At 38.6% G+C, this 22,694-nt stretch overlaps 1 long non-coding RNA gene across 1 annotated transcript in view; it reads left to right on the top strand.

Moving 5' to 3' along the window:
* LOC117674247 (uncharacterized) overlaps positions 1–20,295 on the top strand; it is an 80,214-nt gene extending 59,919 nt beyond the window's left edge. Inside the window, exons 5-7 of the long non-coding RNA XR_015731303.1 lie at positions 6,907–7,218; positions 8,129–8,184; positions 19,752–20,295. This is a non-coding gene — a long non-coding RNA (uncharacterized LOC117674247). The remainder of the gene's footprint in view (positions 1–6,906; positions 7,219–8,128; positions 8,185–19,751) is intronic.
* Positions 20,296–22,694: the final 2,399 nt, after the last annotated feature.

Below are 22,694 nucleotides of genomic sequence, written 5' to 3'. Positions count from 1 at the left end.
CTCTCCGACCGGTTGCAGTCTGTGTTGGCAGGGGAGCAGAGGTCGATCCCGAGGCGCCTCATATGTGGGGTGCCACAAGGGTCGGTCCTCTCGCCCCTTCTGTTCAACATTTATGTAAAGCCGCTGGGTGAGATCATCCATGGTTTCGGGGTGAAGTACCATCAGTACGCTGACAATACTCAGCTGTACATCTCCACCCCGGACCACCCCAACGATGCCCTTGAAGTGATGTCCTGGTGCCTGGAGGCCGTGCGGATCTGGATGGGGAGAAACAGGCTCAGGCTCAACCCATCCAAGACCGAGTGGCTGTGGTTTCCGACATCCCGATATAGTCAGTTGGTGCCATCACTAACTATTGGGGGCGAATCGCTGGCCCCCACGGAGAGGGTTCGCAACTTGGGCGTCCTCCTGGATTCATGGCTGTCTTTAGAAGAGCATTTGATGGCCGTGACCGGGAGGATTTTTCATCAGGTTCACCTGATTCGCCAGTTGCGTCCCTTTCTTGATCGGGACTCTTTACACACGGTCACTCATGCCCTCATCACTTCCCGCCTGGACTACTGCAACGCTCTCTACATGGGGCTCCCCTTGAGGAGCACCCGGAGGCTCCAACTGGCGCAGAGTGCGGCCGCGTGGGTGGTTATGGGAGCGACATGGTGTTCCCATGTAACACTTCTCCTGCGCGAGCTGCACTGGCTCCCGGTAGTCTTCCATGTGCGCTTCAAGGTCTTGGTTACCACCTTTAGAGCGCTCCATGGCTTAGGACCTAGTTATCTACGGGACTGCCTGCTGCACCAGTAGCCTCCCACCAGCCGGTACGCTCTCATAGAGAGGGGCTCCTCCGGGTGCCGTCGGCCAAACGATGTCGACTGGTGGCTCCCAGGGGGAGAGCCTTCTCTATGGGGGCACCTACTATCTGGAATGAGCTTCCCCCCAGAGATACGGAAGATCCCGGATCTACTCACCTTCCGCCGCGCTCTTAAGACCTTTTTATTCCATCAGGCTGGCCTGGCCTAATTTTTCCCTTTTTAAAAAGCAAATTTTAATTCGTTTTTAATTTATTGGGATGTTTTAAATCTGTCTTCGGCCAAATTGTTTAATTTGGTTTTATTTTGTTTTTAAATTTTGTATTTATGTGTTTTTATCTTGTGGCTGTTCACCGCCCTGAGTCCTTCGGGAGTAGGGCGGTATATAAATCAAATAAACTAAACTAAACTAAACTAATGGAAGGATTTATACTCCTTGAAGATAGCTGGTCATTTGCATTCTTTTAGTGGGTCGTTAAGATCACCTGGAGTTTTTTCTGTGTCATCAGGGTCACCTGAGTGGTGCAAATGGGCATGGAGCCCTCTTGTAACTGTTGAAAGGACTGTGTTGTAGATTGGAGATACACGATGTCGTATCCCTCCCCCTCTGTTGAGATAAACATCTTAGTACACAGTTTAGCATCTTCCCAAAGAATATAAAGCAAAAGGATTTAGGCTATGCTCTGAGCAACGATATTTGACATCCTGTGTTGGTGTGACTACTTTGATTGCATGATAATGTTTGCTGCTCTTTTTGCAAGATTTGGCATGGGTAGAGAGGGAGTGGAAATACAGCAAAAGAAAGAGCCTTGGTTCTACAGTGGTTTAAAGCACCCTGTTATTAACACAGCTGCCTGCAATTTACTGCTGGTTCGAATCTCTCCAAGGCTCAAGGTTGACTCAGCCTTCCATCCTTTCTAAGGTAGGTTAAATGAGGACCCAGTTTGTGGGGGCAATAAGCTGACTTTGTATAAATATACAAAAGGATGAAGGCTATTGCTGAGCACATTGTAAGCCGCCCTGAGTCTTCGGAGAAGGGCGGCATATAAATCAAATTAAAAAAAAAAAAAAATGTGTGCTCAAAGTTGCAGGGAAAATAAAATTCCCCCCAATTCTCCCAATGCATCCCTATGGGAGAGATAGTCAGTCAGCTGCTCAGAATGTTGTGACGGTTTTATTTTAAGCCGGCCTTCTTCCCTGTACAGATAGTCCTTGACTTATGACCACAATTGAGCCCAACAGTTCTGTCGCTAAGTGAGACAGTTGTTAAGTGAGTTTTGCCCTATTTTATGATCTTTCTTGCCACAGTTGTTAAGTGAATTGCTGCAGTTGTTAAGTTACTAACACGGTTGTTAAGTGAATCTGGCTTTCCCACTGACTTTGCTTGTCAGAAGATTGCAAAAGGTGACCACATGACCCTGGGACACTGTAACCATCGTAAGTATGAGCCAGTTGCTAAGCATCCAAATTGTGATCATGTGACCATGGGGATGCTGCAATAGTCATAAATGTGATAAATGGTCATAGCTCACTTTTGCCGGTGCTGCAACTTCAAACGATCACTAGTTTAGTTTAGTTTAGTTTAGTTTAGTTTAGTTTAGTTTAGTTTAGTTTAGTTTAGTTTAGTTTAGTTTAGTTTAGTTTAGTTTAGTTATATGCCGCCCTACTCCCGAAGGACTCAGGACGGTGAACAGCCACAAGATAAAAAACACATAAATACAAAATTTAAAAACAGAATTAAACAATTTGGCTGAAGACAGATTTAAAACACCCCAATAAATTAAAAACGAATTAAAATTTGCGTTTTAAAAAGGAAAAAAGGGAAAAATTAACTAAATGAACTGTTGTTAAGTTAAGGACTACCTGTAATGTAAGCAAAAAATAGGGTACACCCAGCCCACCCTGGGCTTCTCATTGCACAAATACATGGGAAGTCACACAGATGCTACACAGGGAAAGGACAGAAACATACACACAAACAAAGATGGAAAGAATGACTTCATCACACAGGAAAACACAGACTTTGAAGGCTCTGCATGCTTTCTCTATTTGTGTGTGCGTGGGGGGGGGGTGTCTTTGAAATCTTTGAGAATTTCTCTTGCGTTGTCCCTAGATGGAAGAGGCCAGCGTTAGTGTCTCCGTGCCTTATAATTTCTAGAAAATTGCCCGCTGTGGTGAAACAGAGACATGGGGTGATTGATCACTGAGTAGGGGTTGGCACACAGGGCGGCTGCCTTGCCCGGAAGCTCAACGCTCTTTCTGTCAGCTCTTAATCAGAAGTGCCAGTGCCATAAATAAAGGAACTGAAATGTCTCTAGTATACTGGGGTGGATTATGCCTGGAAGATAATGGGGTCGTTCACTTTTGTATTTTTGTTTTGTTTTGAGCTGAAGGCTCTAGCGTACTCAAGGGCGGCAGCAGCAGGAGCCAGGAGAAGCAAGCAGCATCCTGACATTTCATACACTTTCTGCCACTTTGGGTCTCATGCTCCACAGAAGTGGTCCTTGCAGCACAGCAGAAGTCAGTTGCATAATGATGACATTTCTTTCTCTCTCTCTTTTTTTTTTTACATATTTTTTTTTAAATTAAATGTAAGATAAAGTAGAAATAGAAACAAAAGTTAGGGAAGTTGAAGAAGAAGAAAGAGGGGTACAGAGAGAAAGAAAGAAAGAAAAACTATGACTTTGGATTTCTTTCAGTGCAGTAGAATGCAAAAAAAAGGTTATAAAGTTATAAATGTTATAAATGTTTCACGCCATTTCTACAAGAACAAAGTCATTCTAGTTATAATGGTCACATTTCATAGGTTGCCCTCTTTGGCCTGAAATATGAAATGACATTTTTCAATAAAACTCATGCTTAACTAATGTGACTATCCTTATTAGTATATAGAATTCTGACCTGCATGGAACATTAATGTTCCTGGAAAGTTATTAACAGCTTCAAGTAACTTCAAAATTATTCACAACAAAAAGAGGGAAGGGGGTTGTTTTATGGACAGGAGAGGAGAGGAGAAGAGAGGAGAAGAGAGGAGAGGAGAGAAGAGGAGAGAGGAGAGGATGGGATATATTTATATAGCTTTCCATCTCACAAAACCTGATTCCAGGTGGCATTCAATAAAAGGCCTATAAAACAACAATATAAAAAACAATTGACAACTAAAACATTAATATTATAATTAAAAGGCAAGGAGAGAACATCAGATATTACAGACAATTGAGCCATCTATCAGGTCATATATTGCTGATATATTGCTCATAACATAATTTGATAAATGTATATTATTATATGATATTTATCATACATATAAATAAGAGGTGTGCAAAAGTAGCTTCAGAGAATGTAGAGTGCTAACACGCCTATCTGCAGCTCTTTAAAGCAGCAGCATCCTTTCCATAACTGGAATTGTAGAAACCCATTAAGTCAGATTTAACAACAAGTTAAGGAATGTATGATAAAATAGGTTAAACATTTTGGACATTCTATGCATTCATTCATTCATTCATTCATTCATTCATTCATTCATTCATTCATTCATTCAATGTCTGTGACCACCCATCTCATCTTATATAAATGGGACAATGGGGAAAATATGTGAAAGGACTAAAATTTACACTATGTCATAATCTTAAAGAAAAAAATTATAAGATGATGTGGATTTCTTATAAAATGAATGGTCGCCGTGATGTAAAAAAGATGTTGAGACTCTAGAAAGAATGCATAGAAGAGCAACATAGAAAATTAGGGGTCTGGAGACTAAAACATATAAAGAATGGTTGCTGGAACTGGGTATGTCTAGTCTGATGAAAAGAAGGACTAGGGTAGACATGATAGCAGTATTCCAATATCTCAGGGGCTGCCACAAAGAAGAGGGAATCAAGCTATTCTCCAAAGCACCCGAGAGCAGGACAAGAAGCAATGGGTGGAAACTAATCAAGGAGAGAAGCAACTTAGAACTAAGAAGAAATTTCCTGACAGTTAGAACAATTAATCAGTGGAACGATTTGCCTCCAGAAGTTGTGGATGCTCTAACACTGGAAATGTTTAAGAAGAGGTGTAAGGTTTCCTGCCTGAGCAGGGGGTTAGGCTAGAAGACCTCCAAGGTCCCTTCCAACTCTGTTATTCTATTCTAATGTTGGTATATGTCACCAGAAAAAGTCTAAATCTAAAATCGATAGAAGTACTTCAAATTTATGTGGGAAATGTGAACAGCAAAAGGTTTCTACCATTTTAAAGAACTCCTTAAATTTTTTGAAAACCTCACTTTTGTGGTTAAGGGTGTATACAAAACCGAATCTACTGTAGTCATCGACTATGGTTAGAAAGTATCTTTTTTTATATTTAATTGAAGGTTTTAATGGGCCTACTACATCCATATGGATTAATTGAAAAATTGATTGTGTGGTGCGAGTGGCTTTTTTAGGTTTTGGTTTGTTTTTAAGTTTGGATGAATTGCACACAGAGCATTCTAAATAATTTTTACAGTTCTTTATTTTTAAATCTTCGGAACATTCTAACATTTTTCGTATGACGGGAAAGCTTGCGTGTCCTAGCTTTCTGTGGAGTAAGTGACTACAATTATCGTGAATAGGTCTTCCATTGTTTAAATTTTCAGACATATTAGTATCAGTGGTCGATGTATTATCATTATTACTTTCATCATGGCTATCTGAATTTGGCTTTTCGTTTCTTAATTGATAGTTTGCGTAGACTAATTCGCTATCTTGTGGCAGTAGGTATGTTAGTCCGTCATTTGTAAATAGTTTACCTATGTTTCTGTTGTTTTTAGTCATAAATACCTTTCCACCTCTGAAAGTGGTCTCTACTTCATTTTCTATACTTAATTTTAGAGTCGCCAATATATTATTTGGGATTTCGGGTACAAATAGTACCCCCTCTATTTTTCCTATACCCTTTATATGCGTGTCTCCCATTCCTCTCACTAGGACTTTATTTTGGTTTGCTACTTTAATGTAATATTTCTTTTCAGTGAAGTTGCTTAATATTTCTCTATTATGAGTTGTATGACATGTGGCTCCAGAATCGATGAGCCAAGTGTTGAGTGAATCAGATATTAAAGTGTTATTGTTTCTTATTCCATATAGTGATCCTTTCTTATTTTCTCTAGGGTTATTTCTGTACATTTGTCTTTCTCTAGGATGTGGTGATTCTCTCCGTTTATACCTGTAGTCTGGGGAAGTTCTGTCTAAGAAGTGTATTCTCCTATCCTTGTGTTGATATGAGTCACTGTATCCTGCGTTCTTGGGGCAGTCTCTACTCTGATGTCTTTCAGATCCACATATGGGACATTCATGTGGGTACCTATCTCTGACCCTAAAATCAGTTCTTCTTTGATTTCTACCTTCCCTTTGTTGTGTATATCGCTCTCTTCTAAGTCTATCTTCAGTAATAAGCTTATTGGTAAGGTTTTCTAAGGTAATTTGCTCTATACTTAGGTTATCTATTAAGGTAATATAGTTATCCCAGCTGTGATCTAATGAGTTAATTATAATGATTTTCATGGTGTTGTCAGAAATGGTTTCCCCCCTTTGGATAAGGTCTGCTCTTACTGCATTTAGATTCAAGATATGTTCACTCATGGAAGTATCATGTTTTAGTTTGGCAGAATAGAACTCCCTAGAGATTTTTGTGGTGGTGGCTACACTTTTACTATAGAACAAATTGAATAATTTTTGGTATGCTTCAAATACAGTTAAATTATGCTCTATACTGGGAAGTATACTTGGGGAAATAGAGGCAATTAATATATAATATGCTTTGTGATGGAGGCAGTCTATTTCATAGGTCCAAGGCTTATCTGGTGGGTTATCAATAAAAAATAAAATATTCTCTTTCAAATATGTAATCTGTAAACACTGGTCCCATTCCATTAAGTTGCTTCCATCTAATTTCAATTTTATAAAGTCTGAAGGTATTGTCCCTGAGTGTTGTGAAGTGTTATTCATGTTTAGTAGCTGTCCATGGTTTAAGACCTTAGCATACTCGCAATAAGGCCTGGGTATGGTAGATGTATGTCTGTATTTACTTATCTCTATGTTGCGCTGACTTGTATCTATGTTTTCTTCTTTTTTCTTTGCAGGCTCATTCTGCGCATGCTCAGTCCTCATTCTCCTCCAGCAGTCGACGAGGGAGGTTCCTGTGTCTGCAGCTCCCGGGGTGAAGTCCCAGACGGCCTTCTGTTGTTCAGTTTTGTTTCCGGAGGGCCTCTGGTGACTGAAGAATGCCTGGGGTGCTGCTCTGCTTGTCGGGGAGTCTCCGAAGTCGTGAGGATCGAGGGAGAAGACACCAGAGGCTTGTCGGCCATTTTCTCTGAGGTCGTCAGTAAGTGGAGCTCGAGGCGGGCTGCCATTGCCGATGGAGCCGGGTTGCTCAGCGAGTCGCTCTTCGGTAGGTAAGTATGATTGCCAGCACGTCTTTTTTCGGGTGGCTAGGTCTTTCTTTAGACAGTCTATTTCTTTTTGGCTTTTGGCAGATGGTAGTTTAGAATTTTCTATTTTATTTTCTGGTAGTTCGTTTGGTATTTTTAGTTTAGTCCCGAGTGCTGCAGTCAGCACCTGTATAGCGTTGTCTATTTCTACTTCAGTAGGTTGAGCTTTGTTTTGTTTAAATAATTGTTTTTTATTTGTTTTTGGACTCGGGTAGTCATCTTCTTGGTAGGTTTTGTTTTTTATTTCATAGTTTGAGGTTTGGAATTCTTTTAGTAATTGGTTGGGCATTTTAGAGGTATTAGGTGGGTAAGATGGCTGCCATAAAAAAGGCGGGAAGCTGTCGCCATCTTCGGTGCCGTTTTTGAAGTTAGGGGTTGAGTTTCTTACCTTGCAGTTTTCTTGTTTTTTATTTTCGTTATCTGCTGCTGTTCCGTGGTCGTTTATCATGCTGCGGATTTTCACAAGCAGATTTGATTCAACTGTAGTTGCTTCTATTAATTGTAGTATTTTTCTTTTTACTTCATCTTCTTTGTTTGGTGTTGAGAAAGGTTCTTCTGCTCCAGCTAGTGGTTGTTCGTTTTGTGTTAGCAGTTCATTTTCTTGTGATTGCGTTTGTTTCTTCATGTTTTCAAGTGGTGTATATATGTCAGGAGTCAGCTGGGCTGCCATTCTTTTTGTTATGTATCTGGTGGCAGATCTTCTTTTTTCTTTTTGTGAGTCTTGCATCTTTATGTTTGGTTGGGCCTACCAAACCATCCTCTTGCTACCAATTTGTTGCTAGTCTGGTTATCCTGGTTAGGCCCAATATAAAAGACTGTAGACTTTCTTGTAATAATAATATTTATTTCTCTTCTTCCTCGGGAACACATTTAGACAGCAATCAATCTGAGAGGAGCGAGAGCTTATATACAGAGGAGGCGGGGCTAATGGTAAGTAGTAACCAATGATAAGAGACACAATGACATCACACAATGACATATACACAAGCACACATATTTACAGATATCAGGTTAGGTATTTTCAACTGTAACAATGAGGTTGTGGGGTACCCCAAAGGTACTGGTGTTTTTTTGTCTTTGCTGTTTTATGGTTTATGACTTTATCGTTATCAGCTTTATTGTTGTGAGTGAGCCACCCAAAGTTGCATTTCAGATGGGTGGCCATACAGACCTTTTAAATAAATTAATAAATTGCAGGAATTGCAAAACAACAAAAACCTACTTGATTATTGCTTGAGGTTTTCTGACCTTGTATGATGTGTTAATCAGTTAAGGAAAATTAGGTGTCTGTTGTCTATTTTTTAAAGGTAAATTAGACAGATGATAGTTTCAGTGTCGAAGAGGAATTGCATAACCAACTCTAATGAATCAAATGGCAAAAATATATGGAATATCTTCAGTACATAGAGCTCAGTTTATTATATACTGAAGAGGCAATTTTGACCTTAAATTGCCTGGTATGTGTTATTTGTTTTCAGTTTTGATCTTTCAATATGATGAGACATTATTCCCCTGAGCAAAAAGAGCAAATCTATGAGTTTGAATTAAGATGAAATATATTCACTTGGTAAGTTATGTAAGAATTAGCTGAAAATAAATGTGACAACTCTGCCTTCTTGGGAATGAAAAATTCTATCAGATGTGAGTAATAAATGAATTTATTCTCTCAAAATTGTCTCTTTAGGAATATTGTTTAAGGTTGGTTTGTCTCTGACATACAACCTGATTTTGTCTTTTGAATTATTTAAAAATTGATTAGTAGAGAACTGTGATAAATGTGATCAAATTTAGTACTGCATACAGTCCGGCTGTCCAGCTGAAAGATGGTAACTGAATCTATAGAGTGACTTAAAGGCACTCATTTTCTATGTATATTCAATGGTCTAATGGGGCTTAGGCAAGAAGGCAAAGGTTGTATTTATTTTTCTTTCCAAAAATGTTCAGGTTAGAATGAGAATTCAGTTGTAATGCTGAATTCTCAATAGCCATTTTTTTAAAAAAAATAAAAATTAAATGTTTGTAAATAACAGCAGCAGGACTTCTATCTAGGGCAGGACTGGAACATAAGTGGAACCCAAAAAACATCCTGTTTCACATTGCTTTGAGTATTGTAGCATCAGGGCAATAATGGACACAAGACAGAAAAAGACAAGAGTGGGGACAGAAGCAATAGCAATAGCACTTAGACTTATATACCACTTCATAGTGCTTTACAGCATTCTCTGAGCAGTTTACAGAGTCAACATATTGTCCCCAACAATCTGGGTCCTCATTTTACCGACTTTGGAAAGATGGAAAGCTAAGTCAACCTTGTTGATCAACCTTACTGGTCAGCATTGAACTCTTGGCAGTGGGCAGATTCAGCCTGCAGATTCTAACCACTGTGCCACCATGTGGAAAAGGAAGAAAAGAAGGGAGGGAGGGAGGGAGGGAGGGAAGGAAGGAAGGAAGGAAGGAAAAAAAGAAAGAAAGAAAGAAAGAGAAAGAAAGAAAGAAAGAATTAGTGTCCAAAAAGAAAAATTCAGAAGGAGAAATAATGACATCCATGTGTACAAACAGCTAGGATAGGAAAGAAATGGAAACAATATGAAGGAAACAGTCCCTTAAAGAAAGAAGTAGACCAGTCCATACTAGAATTCAACAATGAACTTTGCCTCTCCTGCCTAGATGAGAAGGGCAAGAAGCAAGAGGGCAACCAATGAACTCCTGCAGTGGCGAAAGTTTGGATTGAGTCCCAGCTCAGTCCCAGCACCAAGTTCTTGGAATCCAGACTGAAATTTCCGAAGTTGGCTTAAACAACATAAATTCCAATGACAAAATGTTCCACCTATCAGCAATTTTCACTCATTTACAGAATGAATAATTACATCATTCAAACATGAATGATAGCATTCAAAAAATTAGAACTTTTGGCAAGAGGCAGTTCACTTCCAAAGCTTTCCAGACTGGTTCTATTTTTATTCATTTCTGGAAAGTTTCTATAGATGGAGTCAGTCTGCAGTCCAAAAGGAGGTCATTGCAAAAATAATTTGCTATTTCAATATTGATCAGCTGGTATGCCAGCTTAGACACATGAAAGATCCATGTGTCTATTGCTGAGCTATTGCTTCTGCAATGTTTAAGAGATGTAGGGAAGCATCGAAGTTCTCATCCCTTGCCCTGAGATTGTATTTTGTACATTGTACATTGTATGGATTCTGTTGAAGACAATTAGAGAACTGATGCTCCAATTATATTTTTCTCCACCCCAGTTATTAATCTGACAGCTGTCTGTTTTAAGAGACCTTTCATCAACAAAATCATTTGACCAAGTAAGAAAGCGAAATATATTAAAATTACTATAATTTTAATTCCTTTCTACCCTAATACTTAATGGAATCACTATATATTGATTAATTTTTTTAAAGAAAGTCATGACTTTATAATATGGACTCATTTAAAAAAAAATCCCAAGGAATGCCCACAGGCCAAAATACCCACCTCACCATCAAGTGGCACACCTGAATACCTGCAAAAAATTTTGAAAATTGAAATAATTGAAAATTTATCAGGGAAAATTTAAATCTCAGCAATTGCAAGCCAATATTTTGTAATGAGGAGTTAGCTGAATGATCCCACCTCTTGCCATAAATGTGAGTTATTGTTCTTGCCGGGTCTGCATTAGAATGTCATGCTTGCCGTATTTCATGACTTCAGTCTTTAACTAAAAGAATTAGACTGCCCATAATACAAATGACTTTCTTGCCACCTTTATTACATTCATGTCACATTGATGAGTGATGGCCGCAACCAATTTCCTACATGTTCCCTTCTTGACAATCTTTCTGTTTGAGAAATTGCAATGTTCCAGGCTCTCCTCTCTGCTTACATCCACATGTGCTGACTCACCCCCTTCATATTCTCTTTGTGGGTCCCTCACATTAATTCACATACAGAGGTTCTTGATCCACATCTGAACTAATGCTTCTGAATCGCTCTGAAATAGTATCAGAGTATTTATTTAAATAAATATTTAAATAAGGCAATCCAGGAATTAAGAATCTGACAAATTTGATAATGCTTTAGAAATAAAGCAGACTAAAAAAAGTAGACAATCTTTCAACGATTTCCATCCAAATCCGAAACATTACCCAGTGTAATTGAATAAAACTTCCTTGAGTCTTTCTGACTGTTGTGATCCCCCCGGGAAAAATTGTAATTTGACCGAGATGGGCAACTCTTGTGGCGGCAATAAGCTGACTTTGTATAAATATACAAAAGAATGAAGGCTATTGCTTAGCGCATTGTAAGCTGCCCTGAGTCTCCAGAGAAGGGCGGCATATAAATCAAATTTAAAAAAAAAAAAAAACTCTAGAAATTGAATGAATAAAATAAATAAATAAATGTTATTTGGTCTGTCCCAGATGATCTTTGTCATTGATTTTTAAGGCTGGAAGGGCAGAAAAATCCCCTATCTGATCCTCTGGCTAGCATTATTCTAACATTAAAGGTAAAGGTAAAGGTTCTCCTCGCACATATGTGCTAGTCGTTCCCAACTCTAGGGGACAGTGCTCATCTCCATTTCAAAGCTGAAGAGCCAATGCTGTTGGAAGAAGTCTCTGTGGTCATGTGGCCAGCATAACTAAATGCCACAGGCGGATGGAACTCTATTACCTTCCCACCAAAGGTGGCCCCCATTTTTCTATTTGCATTTTTATGTGCTTTCAAACTGCTAAGTTGGTAGAAGCTGGGACAAGTAACAGGAGCTCATCCCGTTACGCAGCACTAGGGATCCGAACCGCTGAACTGCCAACCTTTCGATCGACAAGCTCAGCGTCTTAACCACTTAGCCACCGCATCTAACATTAACATCTATCTAAATATATCTGAGAGGCAAATTCAAAATAAGCCTCTAGAAAAGTGTGTTTTGAGAGAAAGTGGGAGCGCACCTTTTTATTTTAAGAGGAAATAATCCAGAATGATTCATTCCTTTCTTTCTGTACTCTGACAGTGAAAAGAGAGCAGAACTTGAAAACTCTGCAAAATTAATGTCAAATTTGAGAAGATTAGAATGCAGAGTCATAAAGTCATGGATCAACCAAAGAGCAAAATCGATAGGCGCTTCCATCCTGCCGTGCTTTCGCCATCATTTCCATGCCCCAGTTTCTCAGGAGCATGGTGAAGCTGACCTGCCATTAACTTCACCCCTGCAAATCTTGAAAGCTGAGAAGAGTCTTACAGTGAGAGAAAAGAAGTAAGGGTTCTCAGCTGCTAGAACAGAAATTGGATAAATGCAAGTTCTTCAATGGTGGAACTGATCTCCCAGAAACACTACAGAAGAGAAGCACTTGGACGAACAAGGAAATTTAGCCTTGCTACCATTTCCAAGGCATCACAGCATCAGCAATAGACCAGTTCAGCTCTCTGGGAAAAATAATGTCAAATAAAATACCTTTATTCTGGTCTTTGATCAGCCTTTACAGTAAAAAGAGAGAAATGGTTTGTTACAACAATTTATTATTAGGGAAGAAAAGTCAGTAGGACAATCAAAGAAGATATCTAATTAAAGATTTTGTGTAATTGTATAACTTGGTGAAGATATTTGGCCATCTGATCTTTGAGTGTGGGCTTAGCATCCCTTAAAAAGTAACAAACATGTAATATCAGTGTTACCTTCAAATTTGGAGATGATTGGGGAGATCAAAACTAATGTACTGTATCAAATGGCTCTGGAAATCCCTGCTAAGGGTTGGATTCTATAAATACTCCACAATGGAGGGATTGTGGCTATAGAATTTAGGGGCACTAGTGACATCGTTTTGATGATCTATGTCCCTCATTTTCTCTTTGACTATTGATTTAACCTTGTCCAGGGTTAATTGGCCTAAATATTCAGGAAAGAGGCCAAGATTGCCAAAATCAATGTCATAAGAACAGGCAAACCAGGAACTGATTTTGAATTGCTGCTAAAAGCCCATGTGGAACTGCCCAAATCTGTAAAAAAAATGAAGTTATCCAAAAAGAATATATATTTGTTGATTCAGAGCAACAGAAGGGCGGGGATTCATGGTGCAAAGAATATTATTCACTCCCTTTAATGTATGCACCTCCACTAAAAATTCAATCACCAAAATGAACACAGATGAACAATGAAAACATGACACTCAGAGAACATCAAGAATTCAACAAATGTTGCTGTCTCTGCTTTGATTCAACACTTTCAGTACACCTGAAGCTCTGCTCTGAAAGTTTGAGAAGTCATCGTAATCCAAGGGAACACAAACTGTACCCCAATGCTTTGACTATGACTTCCAGAATCCTTCCCAAATTGCCACCAAACTGAATTTTTTTTTTTTTTAATTTGTAATTTTATTATAATACATATATGACATTCACATAACATACAACATATAAATATCTTATCATTTTGAAGCATCGTTTCATCATGGTCTTCCTTCTGTTACTTTGTCTTTTTCCCCCATGTCTTCATTTCATTCCTTTTTTTCCCCTAATGCTTTGACTATGGCTTCCAGAATCCTTCCCAAATTGCCACCAAACTGAATTTTTATATGATCAAAAAAGGGAACTCGGTTAACTGCATTTAATGAAAGTTTGGGTTTAATTCTATCTAATTCCATTTCCACAAAATTAAGTGTAGTTTTTGTCCTGACTCTCCTCATTTCTTTATGCCAGCAGCAGACTTTTTGGATTTGTGATTCACTCCAGCCCACCCCCTTGCTGTGAAGCACATGCAACCCTCAACCTGAAAATCACAAGTCCTCATTGTGCTGATTGCTCCAGTCAAGGGGGAGAATCTTAAGGAAAATCTCTGAGTCAGCTGCTGATCTCTTCGCTGGCATGTCCATATGTTATGTTAGGATTAGAAAAGAAGTAACTTGCCCCTGACTTCTTCTGAATTTTGTTGTTGTTGTTGTTGCTTGCTCCAGAGTCTAGCCTATAACCTTGAAATCTCTGGGTGGCTTCTCATCCCATATTTACCAAGTCTAATTTTGCTTAATTATTCAGAGTTGTCTAAATTGAGTGGACCAATGATGAGAATGGTTTCCCGCCAGCACAACTTTTCCACAAGCAATCCAAGTCTCCGGCAAAATCCCAACCAGACATGGTTCAGTGGAAACAAATAATAGCAATAATTACACCGCTAAAATCTCATGGCTGTGCAAAAGCCTAAGCCAATTTATTTTTGTTCTGGGAGAGAAACCTTTTTTCTCTCTTTTCAGTATCCAAGTTTTTCCTTTAATTGAATTATTGATCTTTCAGCCAGGCTGAAACACACTAAGCAGTCATCCACTTTACCACTGGATTTCCCGTCTTTTTACTATTTATCAAAGGAAAAAGGTCAAGTGCATACGTTTGCTTATTTCTGTTCTGTTCTATTCAATTCCATTTGTTAAAGTAGACTTGCCAACCTGATGTGTCCATGTGTTAGATGGCAGTTCTGTGATTCACGTGTTCGGCTGAGATGACATGGCAGCAACAACAAGCATATCTGGGGGAATGTCTGTTTTGATAAGGCTGCTCTATTGCAATGTACCCTCTGCTCCAGCTTTTTTTTAAAGGAGTTTTTAATTGCTCATTTGTAACAATATTATTATATTCACACTTTTTTTAAAAACTCATGTCGCTTTATGCAAGCAACTGAAAAGTGAAAACCAATCAAGGGGATACCTCTGGATTTTTCTTTGCAGTTTCTCTTTTGTGTAGTTTAAAACGGCTTTTTTTTAAAAAACAAGCTTGAGTGCATTTTAATCAAAAGTTAAAGCAAGAATCATCAATCTGTTCAAGCTTGGATGCTCTTCTTTCATTTCTTCTGCTGAGGCAGGATTTATAACTGCCATTTTTCCTAAAGACAGGTGGGCCTTTCTCTGCCCCTGAAGGCCATGTTAATGTCTTTCTGAAGTCTCTCTCTCTCCTTCTCTCTCACATCCACTCAATCGTCTGACTCCTTTCTAATGATGTAGATTTTCTGTTCTGAAATTGTCCCCCATTAAAATGGTGTTCCTTTTGTTTTTGCCTCCTAACCACTGTCAGTAGGACTGACAGATTTCTTTTGATCATTTTTTTTTTTAGGAAAGGGAAATGCATCCTTGACTGTTTAATGCAGGTATCAAGTATCACTACCAACAGCCACAACATGGTGGTCTGTTTGTGGGCCCAAACTTATGAAAACTCTCTCCACTTTTTTGAAATATTATTTTCAGGCCAAATCTGCACTGACCCATGTGAAACTTAACATACCTCCATACGTAAGATCATAATTCATGTGTACCATTTCATAAAAATAGAAATAATTTTTAAAAATTATTCATGAATAGAGTAATAGGATGCTTACGACTGGAATGGGAAAATGTTAAAGCATTTCCACCTTTACATAAGATTGTTCATTCCATAATACTATTGAGACTTCACCTTCAAAATAATGACTATTGTTATGATAAAATGTTACACTTCCGATTTCTATTACTATATAGTGCTACCAGATCCCAAAGTAATAATTTTATATAGTTGACAAATAAAAGAAGCTGCTAGAATGAATTAACTCATAATTTCACTAGATGTTCTGCTCAATTTGGCTGAAAGTAAGGATAAGGAAAAAAAACAAAATATAATAAACATCTTCTATCTAGTCAAAGTACCCAATAAATAAAATTGCCTGGTTATGTGGGCTGAATAACTATTACCTCAGAGAGAAAACAGATATTAATATTTAAAATATGCCTTTTAAAGCTAAGCCTCCCAAACAACATTTAAGTGGTTTATTAATTCCAGATTTATTAAGTTAAGAACTGTTAAAAAAATCAAAAGAAAGTTCTAAAGGTAGCTTTAAGTTTTCTCATAGAGATAAGAAATCAAATTAATGACACTTAAAAGGAAGTGAAACTCTAGCCCAGGGGTGTCAAACTTAAGGCCCACAGGCTGAATTCAGCCTGCAGGGTGCTTAAATCCGGCCTGCAGGGCCAGCCTGGAAATATCAAAGGACCGGCCGACGGTGCCTCTGCCAGCCAAAACAGACCACATGCGGGCCCCCTGCAGCCCATTTTCAGCCTCCATGGCCTCCTGCGACACTCTGCAGGCCAAAAATGTGGGGCTTTCACACGCCCAAATTTGCTGACAGAGTGCTGCTGGAGGCCATGGAGGGCAAAAATGAGGTGCGGGGGGCCCCCTGGCCCCCATTTGGCCAGTAAAGTGCTGTAGGAGGCCGTTCAGGCTGAAAACAGGACAGAGGGGGCTGCACATGGGCCCCCCACAGCCCACTTTGGCCAGCAGGGTGCTGCAGGAGATGTCCGTCCCATTCCCCCCCCCACTCCCCGCCTCCCCCTTCTCTGGCCCATGGAGAACTACAATGCTGATCCAACCCTTGAAGAAATCCAGTTTGACATCCCTGCTCTAGTCAATTTCAAAGAATTCTGCTTGGTTGAACAGCCCTAAATTCTTTCATGGCAGGTTCTGAATCAAATTAGTCTTGAGCTCCCACATTATAGGAATCTTTTTCCACCAATTTGTGGAAATATATATATATTGAGCATAAAGTCCAGAAACAAAACTAAGTTCTTCTCTTTAAGAGAAATGGGTGTTTTTTGACTGACTGGACATGCCTATAATGACTGCAGTGTAAGAGTACCCTTAAAGTGCTCGTACAGTTCAAAATGTGCCCATTGGTCCCCAATGAGTACAGATCTTTAGCCTAAAATTCCATTTCCTATTAGGCTCCTGAAATGCAAATGGAAGCCAAGTAAATGTAAAATTGGATATCATCAAAAGAAATTAAATGTCATAGTATATCACAGTAAATGTAAGAGCACCTTCTTGTTAGATCAAGCTAATGATGCGAGATGGCAGATAGGATTATCATCCTCATCACATTTAATAATACAAATCAGGAGTAAACAATTTTTTCCCAAACTGAGTGGCACAAAACTGGCATTGAAAAAAGTGAAGATGCAGTTATTAGCGAGTCTCTATCAGTCAACACTGCTAAACCTCTTGCTTGGGGGACATCACCTTATACGACTCCCTCTCCAGCAAAAACAGCTGACCTAATTGCAGGAATATGAAGTTGGCAAGAGGAAGCTCAGAACAGTGAGACTTGAGAGCGATCCATCAAAGAAGATTTGTGATAATGCAGTAAATGGAAGAAGTGTAGCTGAATACCTTTAATGATACATGAAAGGAAGAGAAGGAGGAGGAGGAGAGAAGAATGAGACAGCAGTTATTCCAAAAGTAGCGGAGCAGTCTCTTTATTAACATAAAATCAGAAGGACAATTGCACAGAGTTTCATCGAATGAGGTCTTCACGATTGACATGATCAACCGGGTGGATTCTTTTCATTCTAATAGTTAGAATGTTCCCAGAATTCTGGGAATTGAAGTCCACAAGTCTTAAAGTTACCAAGTTTGGAGACCCCTGACTTAAGACCTTGTCAACCAATAGGTGTTTGCTCTTATTCCTATATAAATTATATGAGAACAGAAACATATGAAAAATAGAATCTACAATGTTGGCTTTCTAATCCAGTTCCAGCACAGAGAAGTGTTAAATCGAGCCATATATTAGTATCCTCATTTGTTCGTTTTATTTTTATAAATACATATAATTTTATTTTTATATTCATTCATTAGTTTAATGTCTTGGAGACTCTAAATTGGTTGGTAAGCATATGCCAATTTTACTGGATGCTTATCAGACTGGCTGTAGCAGCCTACAAATGCCCTAGAAAAGTCTTAAGGGCTCTTAAGCAATATCGACCATCTCTGACAGAGAACAAACATTTTAGTCTTAGTTAAAAGATGGACTATGTACAAATAGAGTACTGATAGTACCAGCTCTACAAATGGAACAGTCGAATGGGTCAAGTGTTTTAACTATCAAGATGTGGTATTTCATGTCTGAGGAAGAAAGAAATTCAACAGGTGAATTTGTTGCTCCACATGAGTGTAACAGCTGTTCCATTTTTTTTCCATTCAAAAAGAGGTAGCATTGTTCTAGCATTATACCAACAATAATGTTGTTTACCAAACACCGACTCAACTTTTATAGAGAGCCCAACTAGGGCCATACTTTAGTTTTGTCTGAGAAGAGAGAGTGCAGAGAAGAGCAACAAAGATGATTAGAGGACTGAAGGCTAAAATATATGAAGAACAGTTGCGAGGTCTAGTCTAGTGAAAAGAAGGACTAGGGGTGACATGATAACAATGTTCCAATATTTGAGGGGCTGCCACAAAGAAGATGGAGGTCAATCTATTCTCCAAAGCACCTAAAGGAAGGACGCACCTAAAGCAATTGATGGAAACTAATCAAGGAGAGATCAACCTGGAACTAAGAAGGAATTTCCTGACAGTGAGAACAATTAACCAGTGGAACAGCTTGCCTCCAGAAGTTGTGGGTGCTCCATCGTTGGAGATTTTTAAATAGAGATTTTTAAGAAGAGATTTTTAAGAAGAGATTGGAGGGTCTTGAGCAGTGGGTTGGACTAGAAGACTTCCAAGATCCCTTCCAACTCTATTATTCTGTTAATAGGATCTATATTTTTGGCAACCCCCTTTCAAGCTCTTAGATATTATGTTCCTAATGCACTTTGAATAACTTGGAAATTGGGTTGCTAGGGCTGAAGGTAGATTTTTGCATAGTTAATAATTAAAGTTAAAACTTCTCCCAACGGGGCTGATTCTCATAATGCTTGCTAATTATTTCAAATCTAGCTGGATGAAGGCTTTCTGTCTAGAAGACTGGGAATTCTATTCCTGCCTTAGGCATGAAAGCCAGGCAGCCTGTTGTAAGGGGAAGAACATCCGTCTGATTTAGACATAATACCTGAAAAGTTAAAATCCTGATGGAGAAACCTCACTGAGAATAGACTACTCCTTTCCTTCTTTAATTGTCCTTAAATAGGCATGGTAAAATACTCATCCATCTGTTGTGTTATATGGTAGATTTAACAACCCTCTTTTTAATGAATGTATTTAATCTTGTGGCTTTGAAACTTCTGTAATGATGACTGTTTTTCTTTATTGTGGTTTCATGTTTTTCTTTATTGCATAGTTTCACAAAATGAATAAGTACTCAAATAATATGGCCTCTTTTATTACCTTTTTCCTGTTTTCGATGTGCCTTACATTTTGGGGGATACCAGACTAGTCTTACTAAGGCAACTGCATTTTGCATACTAATAAATCCACCAAGAAATTATCAGAGATTTGTTTCCTATTTGTCAACGGTTTTCAAATTCTATAGTTACCACTCTGTGCATTTTATGTCTGGATAATTATATTCCTGATCTTCGACTATTACACAGTTGCAAAGTAAAAAAATGGCTTTGAGGCTTTGAACCTCTTTAAATTTTTTGTTGTGTTTTAGGCTGTAATTTTTAAAATCATTTATGTTGCCTTTTGCTGATGTTTCTTTCTTTTGAGAGCCTCCTTCATTTGCCTAATAGCCTAACTCCAACCTTATGTAAGGTCAATTTTGTGCTGTGAGCCTTTTTTTTTTTTTTTTATAGAGCTGTTAAACTCTGCAGACCTGATTCTCACACAGAGCAGCCCAGCAGTCCTAAAAAGGAAGACAATAAGAATTTGGAAGTCTCTGTTGGTCATAAAAGATATACTGAAGGAAAAGTTCATATGTGGGTTCTGCAGCAGTTTGCAGTAATGACTTGCATAGATAAGCAAGTCCTGAGTGTGAGTATTTCCCCAGCCGAAAGAATCCTACTCAGACAGGTAATTATGCTGCCATCACCGATTTTTAAATGTGAAGATGCTCTTCACAGCTGAAACCTAGATGGGCAAGAAGAAGAACACTTTCTTCTCTAGATATAAGCTTTTTTTAAAAAAGTGGGGGGAGGATTTTCCAGTTTTCCTTTTTAACCAAGGTTACTAAGCCCAGACAATTCTGAAGTGCATACTGCTGGTTATAAACCAAATATTGAAATAATCAAGATGAAGATTTAGTGGGAAGGGCAGAAACCACTGGAGTGTCTGAGAAATGGATTGCAAATGTCTCCAGCAAATTATTTCATTAAAGGTATTCTCAAACTGTAGAGAAGATGACCCCATGGTTGTCAAAGGTTTCATTAAAAAATATAGGCTGGATTGAAGAGAGAGCCCGAAGATCATTGATGTGCTGAAAAATAATTCCAGGCATATAGGGAATGCTTAACTATACAAATAGAAAACATTATAATTTTTTTAAAAAAATCAAAAAGCAAAAATGGGTTCATCCCAACCTACAACAAACTACCATGACATCAAATAATTTAATCTCTGGGGCAAGTCATTTGTAACAATCGTGTGATGTGATTTGCCTTTTCCCTTTGTCTCCCCCATCTGAAGATGCCCATGCTTCAGATTCCTCCCCAAGCAAAGTATTTTAAGGAATTCCAGAACAGCTTGGAAAGCACAAGTATAATTTTATAATAGACGAGTGCATATGCTTGAAAACATTTCCCAATATAAATTTTAAAGTGTGCTGCATTAATGTTTTATGACCAAAATTATGATAGCCATAGCACAACACTGAATATATAGAGTAAGCAAATCAGACACTAACTATTTCTTTGCTGTGTCTCTCCTAAATATTTCTATAATGAACTTTTTTGAAATTGTGTGAATACATAAACAAGAGGTGGGATGTATCATAAGCAAACACAAGGGACAATCATAGTTGATCTTGATTGTTTGCTTTGTTTATGCTAAGAAACTTATGATGCTCCATTTAAAAGGTTTAAATAAATTAAATTTTAAAAAGACATTTATTCATGCCCTTAAAGATAATCCAGAAATTACAGCTATTTCAGAATGCACTTCGTTGTGTAAACTGCATTGGCTTTCAGGTTTTTGGGTTTTTTTTAAAATGTGCTGGTTACCACTTAATAGCATGGGGTCAGTTTATTTGTGAGACTACCTGTCCCTAAGGCTATCTTCCCATTGCACCAGATTGGATAGTGTGGGCACACTTCAAGTCTCTTCCCTTAAATTATACCATCTAATGGATCTGGAAACGGTGCCTTTTCCATAGCAGCCCCAACCCCTGAGATACAACATTCTTCCTCTTGATATCCATTTACACTCTTAACCTTCCAGAAGACTCTAAAGTGCTGGGATAGGGTTAGGCCAAGACCCAAATATGTTGATATTATTTGCCTCACAAAATATTGGTTGAGGTACCAGGTTTTTGCTATTGCTTTTATTGCCTTTTACTTTTATTATTTTGTATGGTGGTGGGATTTTATCCCACTATTGTGATCCACCCAGAGTTTGTCTTTTAAGAAAGGCCACCATTTAAGATTAATAAATATACCAAAGACAAATTCCTTGTGTGTCCAATCACCCTTGGCCAAAAGAGAATTCTATTCTATAAAGAATTCTAACTAGGTCCAATCCCATAGTATAGAGGAAGACCAGAATCTTGCCTTACGCCCTCATTCCTCATCCTTATAGATGGCCCAGAAGGATAACATGGCCAATAGTAATGAAAGCTGCTGAAAGAACAAGCAGAAGCAGAAAGATTGCTCAATGGATAAAAATTATCTAGGACTGTTGGCTCTGGCAAAGATTACTCAGGGAGGGAATGTATCATTGCTTCCTTCAAGCAGGTGATACTACCCCTTCACTCAGCAAATCAAATATTCTCATATGGAGTCAGCCACATGTTCTCTCTCTCTCTCTCTCTCTCTCTCTCTCTCTCACACACACACACACACACACACACACACACACACACACAGACTGCCCAGGTAGCCTTCATCAGGATTTGCTTCTATCCCCTTGAGAAAACTTAGCCAGTCAGAGTCCAGCTCTGAGGGAATCAGCACATCTCTGCACCGGATCCTAGAATATGATTCAGATGATCCTGTAGCTCATTCCTGCCCTGATGTGATAAGAGTGGAAACAAATAATTTGCTGAACCTGGAAATAAATATAAATTGATTAAAAATATATGAGAGATTGGGAATTACACAAAGAAAAAAGAGAGAAAAAGATGGCACAGTGAATCCCAAATTCATATATCGCATTATATAAAAATTGTATTCAGGTCAATACACTTGGGAATAATCTGCAAATTCAAGAACAGTATATGTTCTTGATTGTAGAAGGAATAGCAGAAATTATATAAGCTCATTGCAAGCATTTCCTGAACAATTTTCATTAATAAAGCAAAACAATTAAAATGAAAACTGTTCATTGACTTTTTTCTAAAGTGCTTTTATTTTATGCTGAATTTTGTGCTCTGCGCTATTTAGATTTTGACATTCAGATTCTATAGCAGAAAAAGGGAGACATGAGCTGTGCAATATATTAGATACTGCAATACAGACAATGGGTGGTGCAGTGGCTCAGCGGTTAAGATGCTGGGTTTGTCAGCTGGAAAGCCAGCAGCCCAGGTTCAAGACCCAAGCGCCACACAATGGGGTGAGGTTCCATCCTTGTCCCAGCTCCTGCCAATC

This window comes from Pantherophis guttatus, chromosome 1, assembly GCF_059756535.1.
Source record: "Pantherophis guttatus breed Tessera chromosome 1, ASM5975653v1, whole genome shotgun sequence".
In the NCBI taxonomy this organism is placed as follows: domain Eukaryota; kingdom Metazoa; phylum Chordata; class Lepidosauria; order Squamata; family Colubridae; genus Pantherophis; species Pantherophis guttatus.
Note: the sequence above shows the minus strand (reverse complement) of the source record. Positions and strands in the feature narration are given on the sequence as shown.